The sequence below is a fragment of the Colius striatus genome, chromosome 1 (assembly GCF_028858725.1).
Source record: "Colius striatus isolate bColStr4 chromosome 1, bColStr4.1.hap1, whole genome shotgun sequence".
NCBI lineage: Eukaryota > Metazoa > Chordata > Aves > Coliiformes > Coliidae > Colius > Colius striatus.
The window spans coordinates 117,967,251-117,981,785 of NC_084759.1; the positions used below are offsets into that span (position 1 = coordinate 117,967,251).

General features: G+C 44.9%; 1 protein-coding gene across 1 annotated transcript in view; it reads right to left on the reverse strand.

The window, feature by feature from the left end:
- The window catches only part of NME7 (NME/NM23 family member 7), a 93,885-nt gene that overhangs the window by 550 nt on the left and 78,800 nt on the right, over window positions 1–14,535 (reverse strand). The gene's annotated exons all lie outside the window — the stretch shown is intronic.

Below are 14,535 nucleotides of genomic sequence, written 5' to 3' on the forward strand. Positions count from 1 at the left end.
GCAGGGCTGGAGGGGAAGCTGCACACGGAAGGCAGGAGCCAAAGCAGCAGAGTTTTGAGGCAGCTGGGCTGGGAGATGGGCTTGGGGAGCAGGGTGGGCCTGACGAGACACGGCAGGTGCCTTCCATCAACAGCCACCAGTACTGCTGCTGCGGCAGAGAGGTCTGTGAGCAAGGAGACGGAACACGCCTGGTCCCGAGCGAGCTGCTTGGCGAGGCCTTCCTAACCGAGACGCTCGATGCTGGCAGAGCGAGCTGCCAAAGTGTTTGCGCCTGCCAGACGCCGCAGCAGTGACGGTAGGCGATGGGGCTGTGTGGCTGCCTTTGCCTGTTCCACGGTATGCCTGAGGAGCAGGAGCGAGTGCAAACGGCACCTTCTGCTGTTGCATTCGCTGCTGTGTGTTTACAGCCAGGCAAGGCTTTAACAAAGACGGTGTGATTAAAGTGTGTGTTGGGGTAGGGTTGTTGCACGGCTCAAGGTTTGGCAGGATCAGCTGCCCCTACAATTCAATCCTTAGGTATGGGGCTTGGGACAGTATAAAAAAAACCCAAAACAACAAAAATCCCAAAAGCCAAAAAAAATCAAACCTTAAAAAAAACCAACACATCATGTTCCCCACCTGCCCCACACACAAACACACACCTGCTCAGTTTATAAAAGACCTGGTTTATGGTTAGATAATTTATGTCCTTTTAATTTACCCTATATGAGTGCAAAGTCCAAGTATGAACTAACTAGTACTAAAGATGGCAACAGCTTATTCCAGGGAGTGAGACAAATACTGTAGAAGACTTTACAGTGCCAGTGTTGGCTTCAGTGAGCCAGTACCACAGTGGAACGTGAAACAAAGCAAACTCAAACCTTTCCCTGCCGCTGCCATCACTTTCTAGTCCCATGCCAGTGAAAGCAGATCACTAATTAACTAGGCAGTTCCGGCAGTAGCAGCGACCCCAGGCATGCACCGTGGGGCCACCCCCAGAAAGGAGCCAGCTAATCACAGGCCTCATGACCTCTCTGCTGCCAAAAAGCTGCACCCCCCGCCCCCCCAAAAAAAACACCCACAAACCACGTGGTCAGACACGTACCCCCTCTCCCCATGAGAAATGCTGAAGTAATTTCTCAGACCTGGCAGTGATATAGCACGAAAAGGCTGCAGGGTGGTTTTAAAAGAACAAAAAGAAACCCTAAATCCCCCAAAACCCAACACCCAAACCACCCCCCCAATAGCAGGTATAGACTTTTGTCTGGCCAGCCTGCTCGCCCCATGGCACCAGTAGTTTTGGTACACAACGAATGGTACTAAAACAATCTTTGGGCAGAGGGTCAAGCTGTGACATCACATCAACTCAAAATCTGAATTGCTTTAAAGATTTTAAATTAATTTGTTTTCATCTGTGCTGTATTGCCTATATAAAATGTACTGTCTTCAGGAAGGCATCGCTTTCCTCGCTGCCTGATAGGACATTACCTCGTAAACTGCCAGTTTGAACATGTTGTTCTTTTGGCCAGACTGGCTCAACGTCGTTAAGTATAACTGTAGCCATTAAAGTGAATTTTATCTCCCTTGTTGTTGATACAGGGCACCTGCATTTCAAGGTTAGCTAGGCACACAAAAAATACTAACAAAATAAAAAGCAGAGAGATACACACACATACACACACACATTTGGGGGGCAAGAACCTTTAAGGTTGTCTCTGCGTGAACACCTTCACTGTCACACACTAGCCATCCATTTTACAGCTCTGATTGTTGGCACTTCTGAGCTCCTGTTCCCAGTTTAGTTGAGGGCAGCTGCCTGGCACGGGCCAGCCACGACCCTTGGCATGTGCAGGGAGCTGTGCCAGGAGCAAAGAAAAAGGCCCAGCACAGCAGCACCTGCTCCTCTGCGAGCAGTAACACGGGGTTCAGCCTCAGGTTTCCCAGAGATAGGGAAGGTTTAAAGGGGCTGCATCTGCTGCTGCTGGCTCCTGCCAACCTCAGCCAGAGCCTCGTGTCCTCCCGGGGCTCAGTTAACCATCCACCCCTGCAGCACACAGTGACACAACTGAGTGCTGCCCTCACCCCACTCCTGCTCACTTGCTGTTAGAGACAGAAGGTATTGTGCTATTTTAGTCCTTAGAAGCCCCTGATTTTGTAAAACTGATTTCCCCAGGCTTACTTACAACCTAGGGAAAACCCCTTCCTCCGCAATCAGCTTTTATTGGGTTGTTGAAGATGCACGCAGACCGTGCGGGCAAGGCTCAGACATCAGACCAGGCACACTATGTACTGTATCATGCACAAAAGCAGCTGCTGCCATGTGCTCTTCATATATAATTATCTTTATGTGGGTCAGCTGCCACCCAGCTCCCAGTAAAACCAGTTAAGAGCTGGCATATCTGCAGCATGCAGAAAGGATCTTTCTCTCCAAGGACATCACCCCTGGAAGCATGGCACAGTGGTGGACAACAAACACCAGAAGTAAGGGCCATCCATTGTCCCATTCACACCACAACACATGCGGCGTTTTGCAGAACCGAGACCAAGGGTTTCAGAACTACCATCAGATTTGGGGTGTCCTCATATTAGGAAGCCCCAGTTGGAGACAGCTTGAAGAACTCCATTTTAAAAGCACCAGGTCCTGCCCCAAGGGGAACTGGGACTTGGAGGAACTTGTATCGAGCATCCAGATGGAGGTCAGGTATTCCAAAGCACTCTCTATTTCAGGAAATACAGTCACTCTCTTTCCCAGGTCCAAGTACAGTATAAACCACAGCAAAGGCAGCTGCACCTGTACAAAACATCTCCACAAGCCTCACATTTGACCTAGGGCAAGGTCAGCCTCACTGAACCAAACACACCTGTGATCTCATTATAGGGCCCAAAAGTGACAGAGGGCAAACGCGTGCCAGACACTGACCTGACACCAACCAAACACATCTCACAGATGCCACTCAAATGCCCTTCAAACAATGCTGACATCCAGGTGTGCTCAATCCTTCCCTGAGATCGAACAGGATTCATTTTAACATCAGTGCTCTCCTTAGAGATCCCAGGAACCACCTACCTCCTTTACAGCACTCAGCCATGCCTGCTCTAGCTCCTGTTCAGGGACAAATAACAATAATGCTCATGAAGGAGTAACAAGTGAATAACTGTGACCTTCTGGTCACAGCTTCACTGAAGAGAAGCAAAGAGCTGCTTCAGTTCCATGAAGTTTTGCTTCAGCTACACATACCTGCAAAATCCACGTTAATGAAGCTTGCTGCTCCCTCTGAGTGCCTCCCCACGTTACCTCAAAGCTTCAGGAGTTAATACAGCAGGCAATACAAAATCCAGCCCAATGCCCTGGCTGAGCACAAACAGTTACCACTTGAACAATGTGTGCCCTAAGAGGACAGGCAATTTTATTTTTTAAGTTAAAAAAAGAAAAAGAGGGAAGCAAATGAAATGAGGGAGAGCAAAAGATCTTGGGAATAACACAGGATCCAGCGCAGGCACAAAATGTCCTGAAGACTGCAAGTATAAAAATCACAGACACCTACAATTCAATTCTCCTCTGCCCAGAAAAGAAAAGCAGTGCTGGTGAGAGATGCCAGCTGGGCAGAGCTTTTGTCTACAGAAAGGCAGACTAAGGTACACCTTGAATGGTACCAGCGTGTCACACAGGCAGCATGACAGCTTGCCTCGAAGAAAACCCCAGCACTCAAAGAGCACCTTGGCCTTCACACTCCAGCCCCCTTGTTCGCTTGGGCTGACAGTTTTCAGTAAGAAGAACTTGTGAGAAAAACCCTGTAGGCATCATTGGTGGCAGAAGGAAGGGGGATGATGAGGAGACAGACTAGTAGGAAGTATGCTGAGGTCACAGATGCACTTCTCATCCATCACCAGGAAGATGATGGCAATTTCAGACCTTCCTCACCTCTGCCAAGCTAAAATTGGCAGCCGGGAGATGGAAGGCTCTCTCATCCCTGTATTCATTTAGAGCCTGGCAGTCAACTTAGTGCCTTCCACATAGCTGGACAGACACTCACCAGTACCCTCTCCCCAAAATCTGCACAAAACTGTCTCCTTGGTTCAGCATAGCTATCCAGGCACATCATCCAGAGTCTTTGCTGATCTAAAGTTTCAGCATCAGTACACTCTCCCTGAACACTTAGGTCTTGTAATTTTTGACAGGTTATCTCTGTTTGAGGTCTCTAGTAAGAACCAAAACCAAAATCTCTCTTTGCCCATTCATCTTAGCCTGCACAGCAGCATGAATCTTCCAACTCCGTTTGCAAGTGTGCTTGACAACACCTAAAATGCATTTCAGCTACAGTTCACTCAACTAACTCACGTGACTAAACCATTAGATTAACACACTGAAACCCCCTGGATTCCTACTATCCTTCCAGCCACAAGCAGTCCAGAACTAAAAATGGTTGTCAAAGATGAGGGTTGACTTACTTCTTGTATTATTTGTTCTGAAAATAAAGAATTCTTTTCCCACATGAACCTGAAGAGAGTTTAGTCCCAGGAAGTTTGTTCAATAAATGGGGAAATTAGTCACTCCTGCCTCTCTCTCTCTCAAGCATCATGTGCTATAAGAAAGCAAACTGTTCAGGCTGCCCAAGGCAGAACAATTTGTACACAGGCACTGCAACTGTCCAAGTTAATTTCTTAAGTACAACTAGTACAAAAACCCCTATGCACCACAAAATGAAACTCTGTGATGGAAGGTTTTATTAAAGAAACATTGTGGGATAACATGGGAAGCCATTCTGCTTTTATGCTGTGTACTGTTAACACAGTCACCTCAAACGCTGTGTGTGGTTACCATCAACTCTGAAAACACAGTCAAGGGAAGCTGTTTGGAAATTGCACCATAAAATAAAAGACTAAAGAATTGTGAGTTGCAAACAGAATGCAAACAAGAGGACAAGACAATAATGGGTTACACAACAATCAAAACCAGCAAGATTGTGAGTTTTGTGCTATTTACTCTGTAACACTACAAGAAAAATAAGTGAGCCCAAACACTTATTTAAAATGACTCAGCATTGGTTTTACATCACACGTAACTGCTGTGCTGACTCAGGCCATTGACTTCCAAAGTATTGACACTTGTAGGTTTAATAAGAAGGTACAGGTTCATGAGATCTCCCTGCTCCATGGCATAAGCCAACCGCTCAGTAACTGGGGCTGAACACAAAAGCACAGGACTCTCCCCCTAGGAACTCTGTTTCTCCTTTGGCAACATCTTTGGTCACCATCAGAAGAGATCCCTGGCCTGGTAGAGGCACTGGAGTGAAATAACATGGAAGGTCCTGGCTCCCATCACACATAAAAAACTACAATGTGACTGTGAGTACTGCTGTCCTGAGGATCCTAGGCAGCTCACTGAGTCACCATGATCACTGTCTCTGCATTTCACGCTTATCTCGAGGGACACTTGTCTGCCTCAAAAGCAGAAGCTCCTGGGGACCTCTTAAATGATGCCCTTGAACCAGTCAGCTTAGGTCCAGACAAGACGCTAGGCACACCACCACAGATGTAGATGCAAGCTGCAAACACATCCTGAACACTTGATAAGAGCACTGGAAAGGGCTTCTGCTTCTAGGATCTGAAATATTGGAGTAAAGCCTAGTTTGGATGCTGTCACATGAGCCATAGTCATTGTGGGGGCTCCTTGCCAATGCCTAGCTAAGGCTCTCCAGCCTACTTACAGAGCACTGACAGTCATGGTCCTCACAAGCTACCAGATTATGGCTAACAGAGGAGGACGTGGTTGCAGAGAGAGAACAAGAACTCGTTTTCACTCACATCACAGATTCAAGCAAAGATGGAAGCAACAAGCAAATAAATGACGTAGAAGGCAGACAGCATTTGAAACTTTTCCTGAGGAATCAAGATATTCTTCAGGGCAGTATTTGGCCAGGGGACCCAACAGGCTACACCTGGGAACAGTATAAAATTTATGACAAGTAAGACAGTAACAAAATATCCTGAAGAAAAACAGAAACAAAAGAAAAAATCAGTCCACAAGCAGCAGCCTTGCATGCACCATCCAAGCCCCTGTGTTGACTCTGACTCCCTGTGTTAACAGGAAACAGCTCACCAAACTACTGCCATAAATTCACCCAACATAGTGCTCAAAGTACCTTCTGAGAAATGTCTTTGAATCTGGAAAGCTCCACTCCTCTGTGCAATGGGTCAGTATTAAGAGGTCATTTCAAGCCCTCTGTGAATTCAACCCTCCTGCTGCATGCTAAACCATGTACCAACACCATAGGACTAGACTCTTGACACATTCAACAGCTTGTCTGAGTAATGCAGCTAACAGAGAAAGCCCACAGGTTCCTCGTTTGTGGCCTCAGCACACTCCCTCCCCAGCAGAAGAGCAGTAACTACTACTGATGCCACCACGGAAGGAAACTTGCCCACTTAGCAACTCCAGCCACTTAAGAGCATTGCCTCTTGCTCAGAGCCTTGCCTACGTATCACAGTATATCACAAGTACACTTCTAGATACATCATTCCTACATAATTGCCAATGCACTTAGGGTTAAAGAGGAAGAGGAAGAGTCTGGCTCTTACTGAAACCAGAAGTTGTTTGGTGACTTTGAGGAGCCAACATCCTTCCAGGTCGCTCCTGCCACCTTGTTTCGTGTTTGCATAGCTGCCAGCACAAGATCATTCCAGCCAGCCTCTAAGCCCTGAGTATTACCACAGCACAAAACTGAAACACAAAACTAGTGGTATGACAATACACTTTGAAAGAAGAAATGATCAGTCTCTCATCTCAAGATATGCTCACCTACGAGAGACAGGAAAGCTTGTTCACAGCCTTCTATCTGTATTAACACCTTTGGCTTTGGGTTTTTGGTTTTGGGTTTTCCCTCACCTGTTCCACACACATTTCAATACAAATATGTACACAAATAGCTGGCTTAAGTAGTCAGTCAAGGAGATTGCACTGGTGAGGCAAGGTGTAAACCCTACACAGAGAGTACTGATACAGCTCATTTGCCTATTTGACCTCTGAGGGAGAAGTGGGAGGTGCAATTGGCTGATGTCAATAATAGAAATTCCTGTAAAAACATATTTACATCCCACAGTAGCGTGTGCTACAGACAAGAGTGCTTCTCTTACCTGAACAAAAGGGTGCAGAACCCTTTGCTCAAGAAACAAAAGGAGATTCTGAGCTTCTACATGACTGTGTAACTACAGTGTTCCCTCGCTGCTTTTGCTGTACCAACTATTCCCCTGCACTGTTTTCACTTCTTTGCTGTACTTGGCCCACCGTGCAGCTGAGCTGCAGCGAAACTGCTGCTATGCTTCAGCTGGAGAAAGAGGGGTAATGGAAAAAGGATCTGGGATTTTTGGTTCAAAATAAGAACATGCTGAAGGAAAGGAAGAAGGCAGCAGCCCTGAAGACACAAACTGGGCCTCAGATGAGTTATCAAGAAGTGTCACGCCTTCTCTCTGCCTTGACCTCCCCTCCACAAAATTACCTTGCTCAGCGCAACATGAACACGTGCCAAAAGCCAAGCCCTGTTTATCACGTAGGTTACCTTCAGGATCAGGTGAATCTTAAAGAGCTTTGGGAGCTGCTTGGTTCACACTTGTTAACTACTTCTCTCTGGCACTTATAAACCTCAGACTTGGCAGAACAAGGGGCAACTGGACCTCGGATCTTACCCAGAAGAGGAAGCACAAGAACTGAACTGTTTCACAACTGTGTTTAAACAAGTTTCTAGTTTAGTTTGCTCATTTGTCCCACAAGTATAATAATTATACAACCTATGTTCAAAATTAGGCTGCAATAATAATACCAAAAATTGGTTTTTTTAAAAAAGAGAAATCACCACCACGTGTTCAAAGTCCATCTCTCTATTATTGCTATTTCTAATTTTAATTTCTCTTCAGATAGGCCTAGGCAAAAAGATTAATTAATTCTCTGTACAATTCTATATACAGCATCAGGAAACATCATGAGATAGAATTCCAATGCTGGCTGACATCCTCTGAAATGCAAAAACACTACCAAATAAGATTAAGTTTTCCTACACTCCAGATTCTTTCCAACTTTTTCCCACAGCTGTTGGATACAAAGTCTCAGAAAGTTAAAACAGTGAATCACTTGAATCATAATAACCATTATCTGGGAGATCTCTCTAGAAATCGTTTCATGCCAGGGGCGACTGAAATTTCCAACTGACTGACACAACCAGCTACTGCTTTGATGAAAACTAGCAAAAAAGCCCCGCCAAAAACCAACCTCACACAAACCCTCCAACTTTTTATTTCTTTTCACTGGAGATGATTAAAAGCATCTTACCCTGGATTATGCAGCTCAGTATGGGCCCCTAATAAAAGACTTCATTGGAAAATTGCCGTATGACTGAGTGAAACAATGGCTTCTTTATTAATATTTTAAAGACTCCTGAGGGAAATGCTGCACGGCTGAAATGCCCTCAGTGAAAGGTTCATTGCCATGCTATGCACTTCTGCTGTGTAATGTTTTACAGGCTGCGCTGCCCTGTGAATGGGGAGAGTTAGTTCTCAGCTAGTAGAGGCAGCTTGCATAATACCAGACAAGTTAATCGGTAACAAGCAATGCAGGAGACCTTTGTTCTGAGTGTGACATACACAAATTCCACACTAAGCACATTGACGCTTCTGAGAGTTACTCATTGACATGCTTTATTAAATTACTTGGACTATATCTTGACACACCAAAAAGATAACAGAGCTGCATCCTTCTGATGCCTTCCATCCCAAACTGGTGCGCTGTAACCTCAACCCACGTATCAGCTCACTAGTGGTACAAAGGCATTCCCCAGGTAGGATGATAGCAAGAACCTTGCAGCATGCCCGTGTGTCAAGGCAATGGCAGTGGGCAGGTAAGGAAGAGCAAAGAGAAAAATGCCAGCTGGCAGCCAGCAGAATGCTTCTGTAACAGGATTCGACTCTTGCTGGGAAATGGTTACAGGAAGCATTTGTGGAGTCCACCCGCTGCAAGATGAGTACCCCTCTGTCCATCTGAACAGCCTGCTAAAACCCCATGCTCCTCCCAGCCTCCCAGAATAAGGCAAAGGGAAAGGAGGCATAAGGCGTGCTTCCCTGGCACTGTTTGGAATGCCAGATCGAGGACAGCTGGCTTCTAGCAGGTGGCAGACATGCTGCACCAAAAACCCAAGAGCAGCACAGCTCTCAACATTCTCAGAGCATTTAGTTAACACTAAGCCTGAGGAGAACGGTGATGGTTTTTGTCAGCCACAGCACTTGTCTGGACAAAACACATCCTCTCAGCTGGCCCATCCTGTCACCACTTGTATTCCAGTGCTTCCCATCTCCCCATGGCTGGATCCAGACAACTGAACTGCCAGTGCCAGAACCTCAGCAAGTCTCACCCATCAGACCACCACAGCTGGATCTGTGCAGGTAGATGATAGCACTCATTTGATAAATGCTTCAGAAATGGTAAGCCACTGCTGCGAGGCCAAGCAAGGCAAAGGAGAGCTTCCAGCAGTGCCTTGCACAGTCTGAAAGTCACCGCACTCACTCTCAAACACTACTGCATGGCTGATATTCAAAGAAGTGATAGGGAAAAAAACCAACCACCATGACAGCTCTCTCAGAAGACAAAACCCACTCTTCTTTGATTACAGCAAAATCATCCCCCTTTGATAAGCTATTTATTTTCACGTCTGTGGATGCCACAAATAGCTCCAAGGCAAGGAAGAAGGCCAGAAAACGATACTCAAGGAGGTCCTTCCTACTGCCCGCCTGGAAAGCTGCCCACAACATTGCAGAGCGACACGTTTCCCTCCAAGCCTCAACACCCCAAGGGACGGCAGCCGCGCGCAGGCAGCACACAGCGCCCCAAGCAGCCAGCGGCGAGGGCCGCAAGACTGGCACATCCTTCACTCCCATGAGAACTGCCTTAACAGCACACCCCGCTCCGCAGGTTCACACAGAGCCCACCAAACACGCAAAGGCACAGGTAAGCACACTCCCGCAGCAGCTGCCATGCTACTGTCCACTAGGAGAACTAGGTGCTCATAACAGCACCTCCCTCGGCAACAGGGAGAGGCTTATGGCACCTGGAACTCGAGTTTTACCCATCCCACAACAAATCTTTCTTTGTGTATATCTCACTGAGGGCAGCAACCGCTGCTTCTACGTGTATGTACACACACACTTACATGTGTATGACTATGGAGCACTTTTTAATTATGCAAAGAAACCCCATGAGACTCACTGATTGCCCAAACATTGATTGCACAGGAGCCCAGAGCTAGTGGGAATGGCTCAAACACAGTGGGCTGCACCTCAACAGAGAGACCTTTCAGGTTGCCCCATACGTGTGCAGTCTATCATCCCCAGAGTGTTTTGTTGTAGTACAAATGCCCCGATGGAATTGCTCACAAAAAACCCACCTTTAACTGCGCAATGCGAGCGACAAAATACTGGTTTGGTTACAACTGCAGTTCTAGGTTACCAGCTTTTTAATGGTTGCAGATTATGTGGATTCCTGCATAATCTGAAAGGTACTCAGCCACTTGAGACTCAAGGAACTGAGGTGTGTGTACAGCACCACCTCCTGTGGAAAGTTTTACTCACTGTACTTCCAGTGATGTAAGTAAGGCCTTCACTGACTGATTTCTAACTTGTCTTCATTTCTCTAAGGAGGCATATAAACTGTGAAGTCTGCTAGCCACAACACCTTATCTCAATTACTTTGATTAAAACTAGTCCAGGAATGACTAATTTCAAGGAAACTTGCTTTGTCCAGAGAATGATGATTCGCCAGATCCAATGGTTTGCAAACTTCAACAAGATTTGTATCAAAAATGTTCCTCAGGTCAAAGACGATGTTGAGAAATGGAATTAGCTTTTGCTACGTGCACATGAAATACACACACGCAAAATTGTATCTAGTCTGTTAAATAGAATACTTGGCATATAAAACATACATGTTCCAGCCCTTGCTCTACCTGACTCAGAAGGAATGTGAATGCAGGTGAGCACTATAATTGTTTGCTTGCTCCAAATAGTACCTATTTTATACAGAATGCAAACACCTGATCCAAAGGAATGTCCTACACAATACCAGTTGATAGGAAAAAGTAAGAAACTGATGGTTCAGCCTTTACTCATGAAACCTCATCAACTTATAAATACTCTATTGCTAGTAGACTCCTTTCTTCATTTCCTCCTTTCTTTCCTTTCTCAATTAAAATGGGGAACTGATGACAAGGCTGAGAAAACAGACTGTTCTGAGCTATGTGTGTCCATCCATTGTCACCTCTGAAAATACTTTTTTGTACTGATGTGAGGACAAATAAGTCTATGAAGTGAATAAAGAAGTACCTGACCCAAGAAGTCAAGAGGCTTCAGGGCAATGCTTATCCTCCTCTCTTGTATCACTAAACTAGGAATAAAAGAAGTAGCAACAGCTTTCAACAGAAAATACATTGATTTTTCCATTATGACCAGTCGTGTTATAGGGTCAGCTGCATCTCTCCTCCTCTCTTGAGCTGAAGCAAGTTATTAATTAATTCCAGTATGCTTTAGTCACTGCCTACAACATGAAGTAGTTTCTAGAACAAAGACAGAGGAGTTAAAGGTCAAACTGGTGGGAGCAAGTGCTGGTATTTGCATTTGGGGTTGGTTTACTTGTTTATTTGAGAGGTTTTTAAGATTAAAAGTGAATTTTCTTTTTTTCAGGTCCAGGGAATGACATCTAACAAAAAACCCCACCATTGAAAAAACGCTGTACTTAATTACATACAGTGTTCTAAAACTAGGTGCAAAAGCTGACCCTTCCTTAGTTAACTAGTCCTTGCTGTTCTCAAGACAGTGTTCTCTCTCCTTTCCCTGAGTACTCCTCAGTCATGATTTCTGGGAAAAAGGTCACTACCTGCCCTTCCTAGTGACTGTCAAGTAAGTATGAACCACCAAAGTCACCTAGAGTTTGGCTATTAACTTCAGCAAGCCTTTGATCTAGCCTTCAATTACCCATCTCTTCTAAGAAATGTCCATTTGTGGACAATCAGACAGCAGCTGCCATTGCAAACACTTCTCAAATTTCAGCTAGATCTTAAACTAGGGGTGATGAAAACTGCAGAGAAGGGTAAAGAAATCTTAAAACAAGAAATAGCTCACACTAAGGATATGTGACTCCTCAGGAAAGCACTGGTGTGTTTCTCTCTACACAGGAACATGCCTTTGTTGTGTTTCCATAAATACTGTGCTTTTAAGTCTCACAAGAGCAGAGTAGGTCAATCAGATATCTCCCCTCTCCATCTCCATTTGGTTCTGGAAGTTCAAAAGTCACAAAACCAATTAATACACAGACCAAACTATTCAGCTTCCTATCTACAAAGTGGCAACAGCAGCAATCCCTTTGACTATCTTTCCTCCCAACTTCTTTGGGCACTGCTGACCCTGCAGATATGCACACAGAACACGCATCCAACAACAAAGTCAGGACTGTGGCAGAGACTTCTAAGAAGCTGCTTTAACAGCGTAATTACTCCACATGCCCAGCCAACACACACAACTAAGGTTTTGCACGAACCCACCAAGCTCAATTCCGGCCCAGAGATACTGGGACTTCCACTCCACAGCCCTTACACTTGTAAGGAGAGGCTGCACTGGAAATGAGAACTTCTGGAAAAGGATGACTCAGTCATCAAACACAGTCAAGGTTGTGCAGAAGCTCTGAATCAACAGCAGTGAACATCTTTATTCACAGTGTATCAGACTGGCTCTGCCTGCTTTTGGGCTATAACAGTTCCCTAAGACTCATCTCTCTGGTTCAGCAAGAGTTTCAGAGAGCTTACAAACACAGCATCCTCTCTCCAAGAAAGCTTACCGTGTTTCATAACAGCAATTAAGCTACTTTCTATTCTGGAAAAAGAAAACAACAAAACACCCTACCAAATCATCCACCACCACTAAAAACCAACCCAAAACTAACCAACAAAAAAAATCAAACCAAATCCCATAAAATACCAAAGCCAATCGACCCCTCAAAACACACCGTCAACATTTTTGTAGTGGGAACTGGGGGGTTAAAAAGTGTTAGAAATTTGGTGATGTTATTTGTAATAACAATTCTGCAGTTTCCTTTCTAAAATTTACTGCATTTAGTATTTGTTTTGGAGAAGAGAAACAGAAATCAGAATATCTTCATACAAAATTTTAGAGACATGCACTTTCATGTCAAAATTTGAAAAGTGGCTTAGTCAAGCTTCAACAAAGTCAGCATCACAGTTAGATATGAAACTCTGGGGTTCCTAGCTCTTGTGCCTGGATTCAGATTATCAAAGTTATCTTTCACCAGCAAAACAGGAGTGCAATAAGTCCAAAACTCAGTGTATACACAAATTTCTACATTGATATCGTAAAGCTTTTCTAGCAAAAGCAGCGTTGACATCTCAGCCACAGCAACATCTCCTACCAGAACGTGCACATAGCAAATATATGTAACTCCATATTGAAAGAAGTCAGTTCCAATGCACCAACATAGCCAAGGTCATTTCCATCAGTAATAAGTGCCTTGTCTACTTCTGAATTCACCCAAGGTCATTTCCATCAGTAATAAGTGCCTTGTCTACTTCTGAATTCACCCAAGGTCATTTCCATCAGTAATAAGTGCCTTGTCTACTTCTGAATTCACCTCCTATCATGTTGAGAAAATTGTACTGTTAAACTCAGCATACTAAAATATTCAGTTACCCAATCAAGAATGAAAACATTCATTACCATCTACTAAACAGTATACTTCTTGAAAATGTTAGTCTGGCTCAGTTTCCCTCTACGGTTGTCTTGCATGCCACACAGTTATTCTGCTCTAGCCCGGTGTATCTAATGTTATTACAGTTACTGGGGCTGAGTGGGAGAGAAGAGTCTGGCTTCTGCTTGTCTGCAAATGAGACTTCTGTGTCTGGATTGGAGCTCTTCTCACAGAACAGCACTGAGGAAAAAGTCTTTCCCAAGGATGATCTCTGTGTATATAGTATCATTTCTTTTTCATCACTTGTGACAAGCCACAGAATGACAAAATGGTAGGGGTTGGAAGGGACCTTTAGAAATCATCCAGTCCAAATCCCCTGCTCAAGCAGGTTCACCTCGATTAAGTCATTCAGGAATGCATTTCAGGTGGATTTTGAAAACCTCCAGAGAAGGAGATTCCAGAACCTCCCTGGGCAGCCTGTGACAGGGCTCCCTCAATCTAACAGGAGAGAAGTTTTTCCTTAAGTTTAAGTGGAGCTTTTGTGTTCCAGCTTTTGTCCATTATCCCTAGTCCTATCACTAGACACTACATCCCCTTGACATGCACCTTTCAAATACCTACAAGTATTAGTGAGATCCCCCCTCAGTTTCCTCTTCTCCAGTCTGAACAGCCCCAGATCCCGCAGCCTTTCCTCATAAGAAAGATGCTCCAGTCCCTTGCACTTAAGCAAATCCAGGGGTTAGTTTTTATTAGTTTTCAGGCAACTGCATTTCTAACAGTACACAGACCTAAAGATACTCCAAGAATTAAACTGTTAGCAGTGA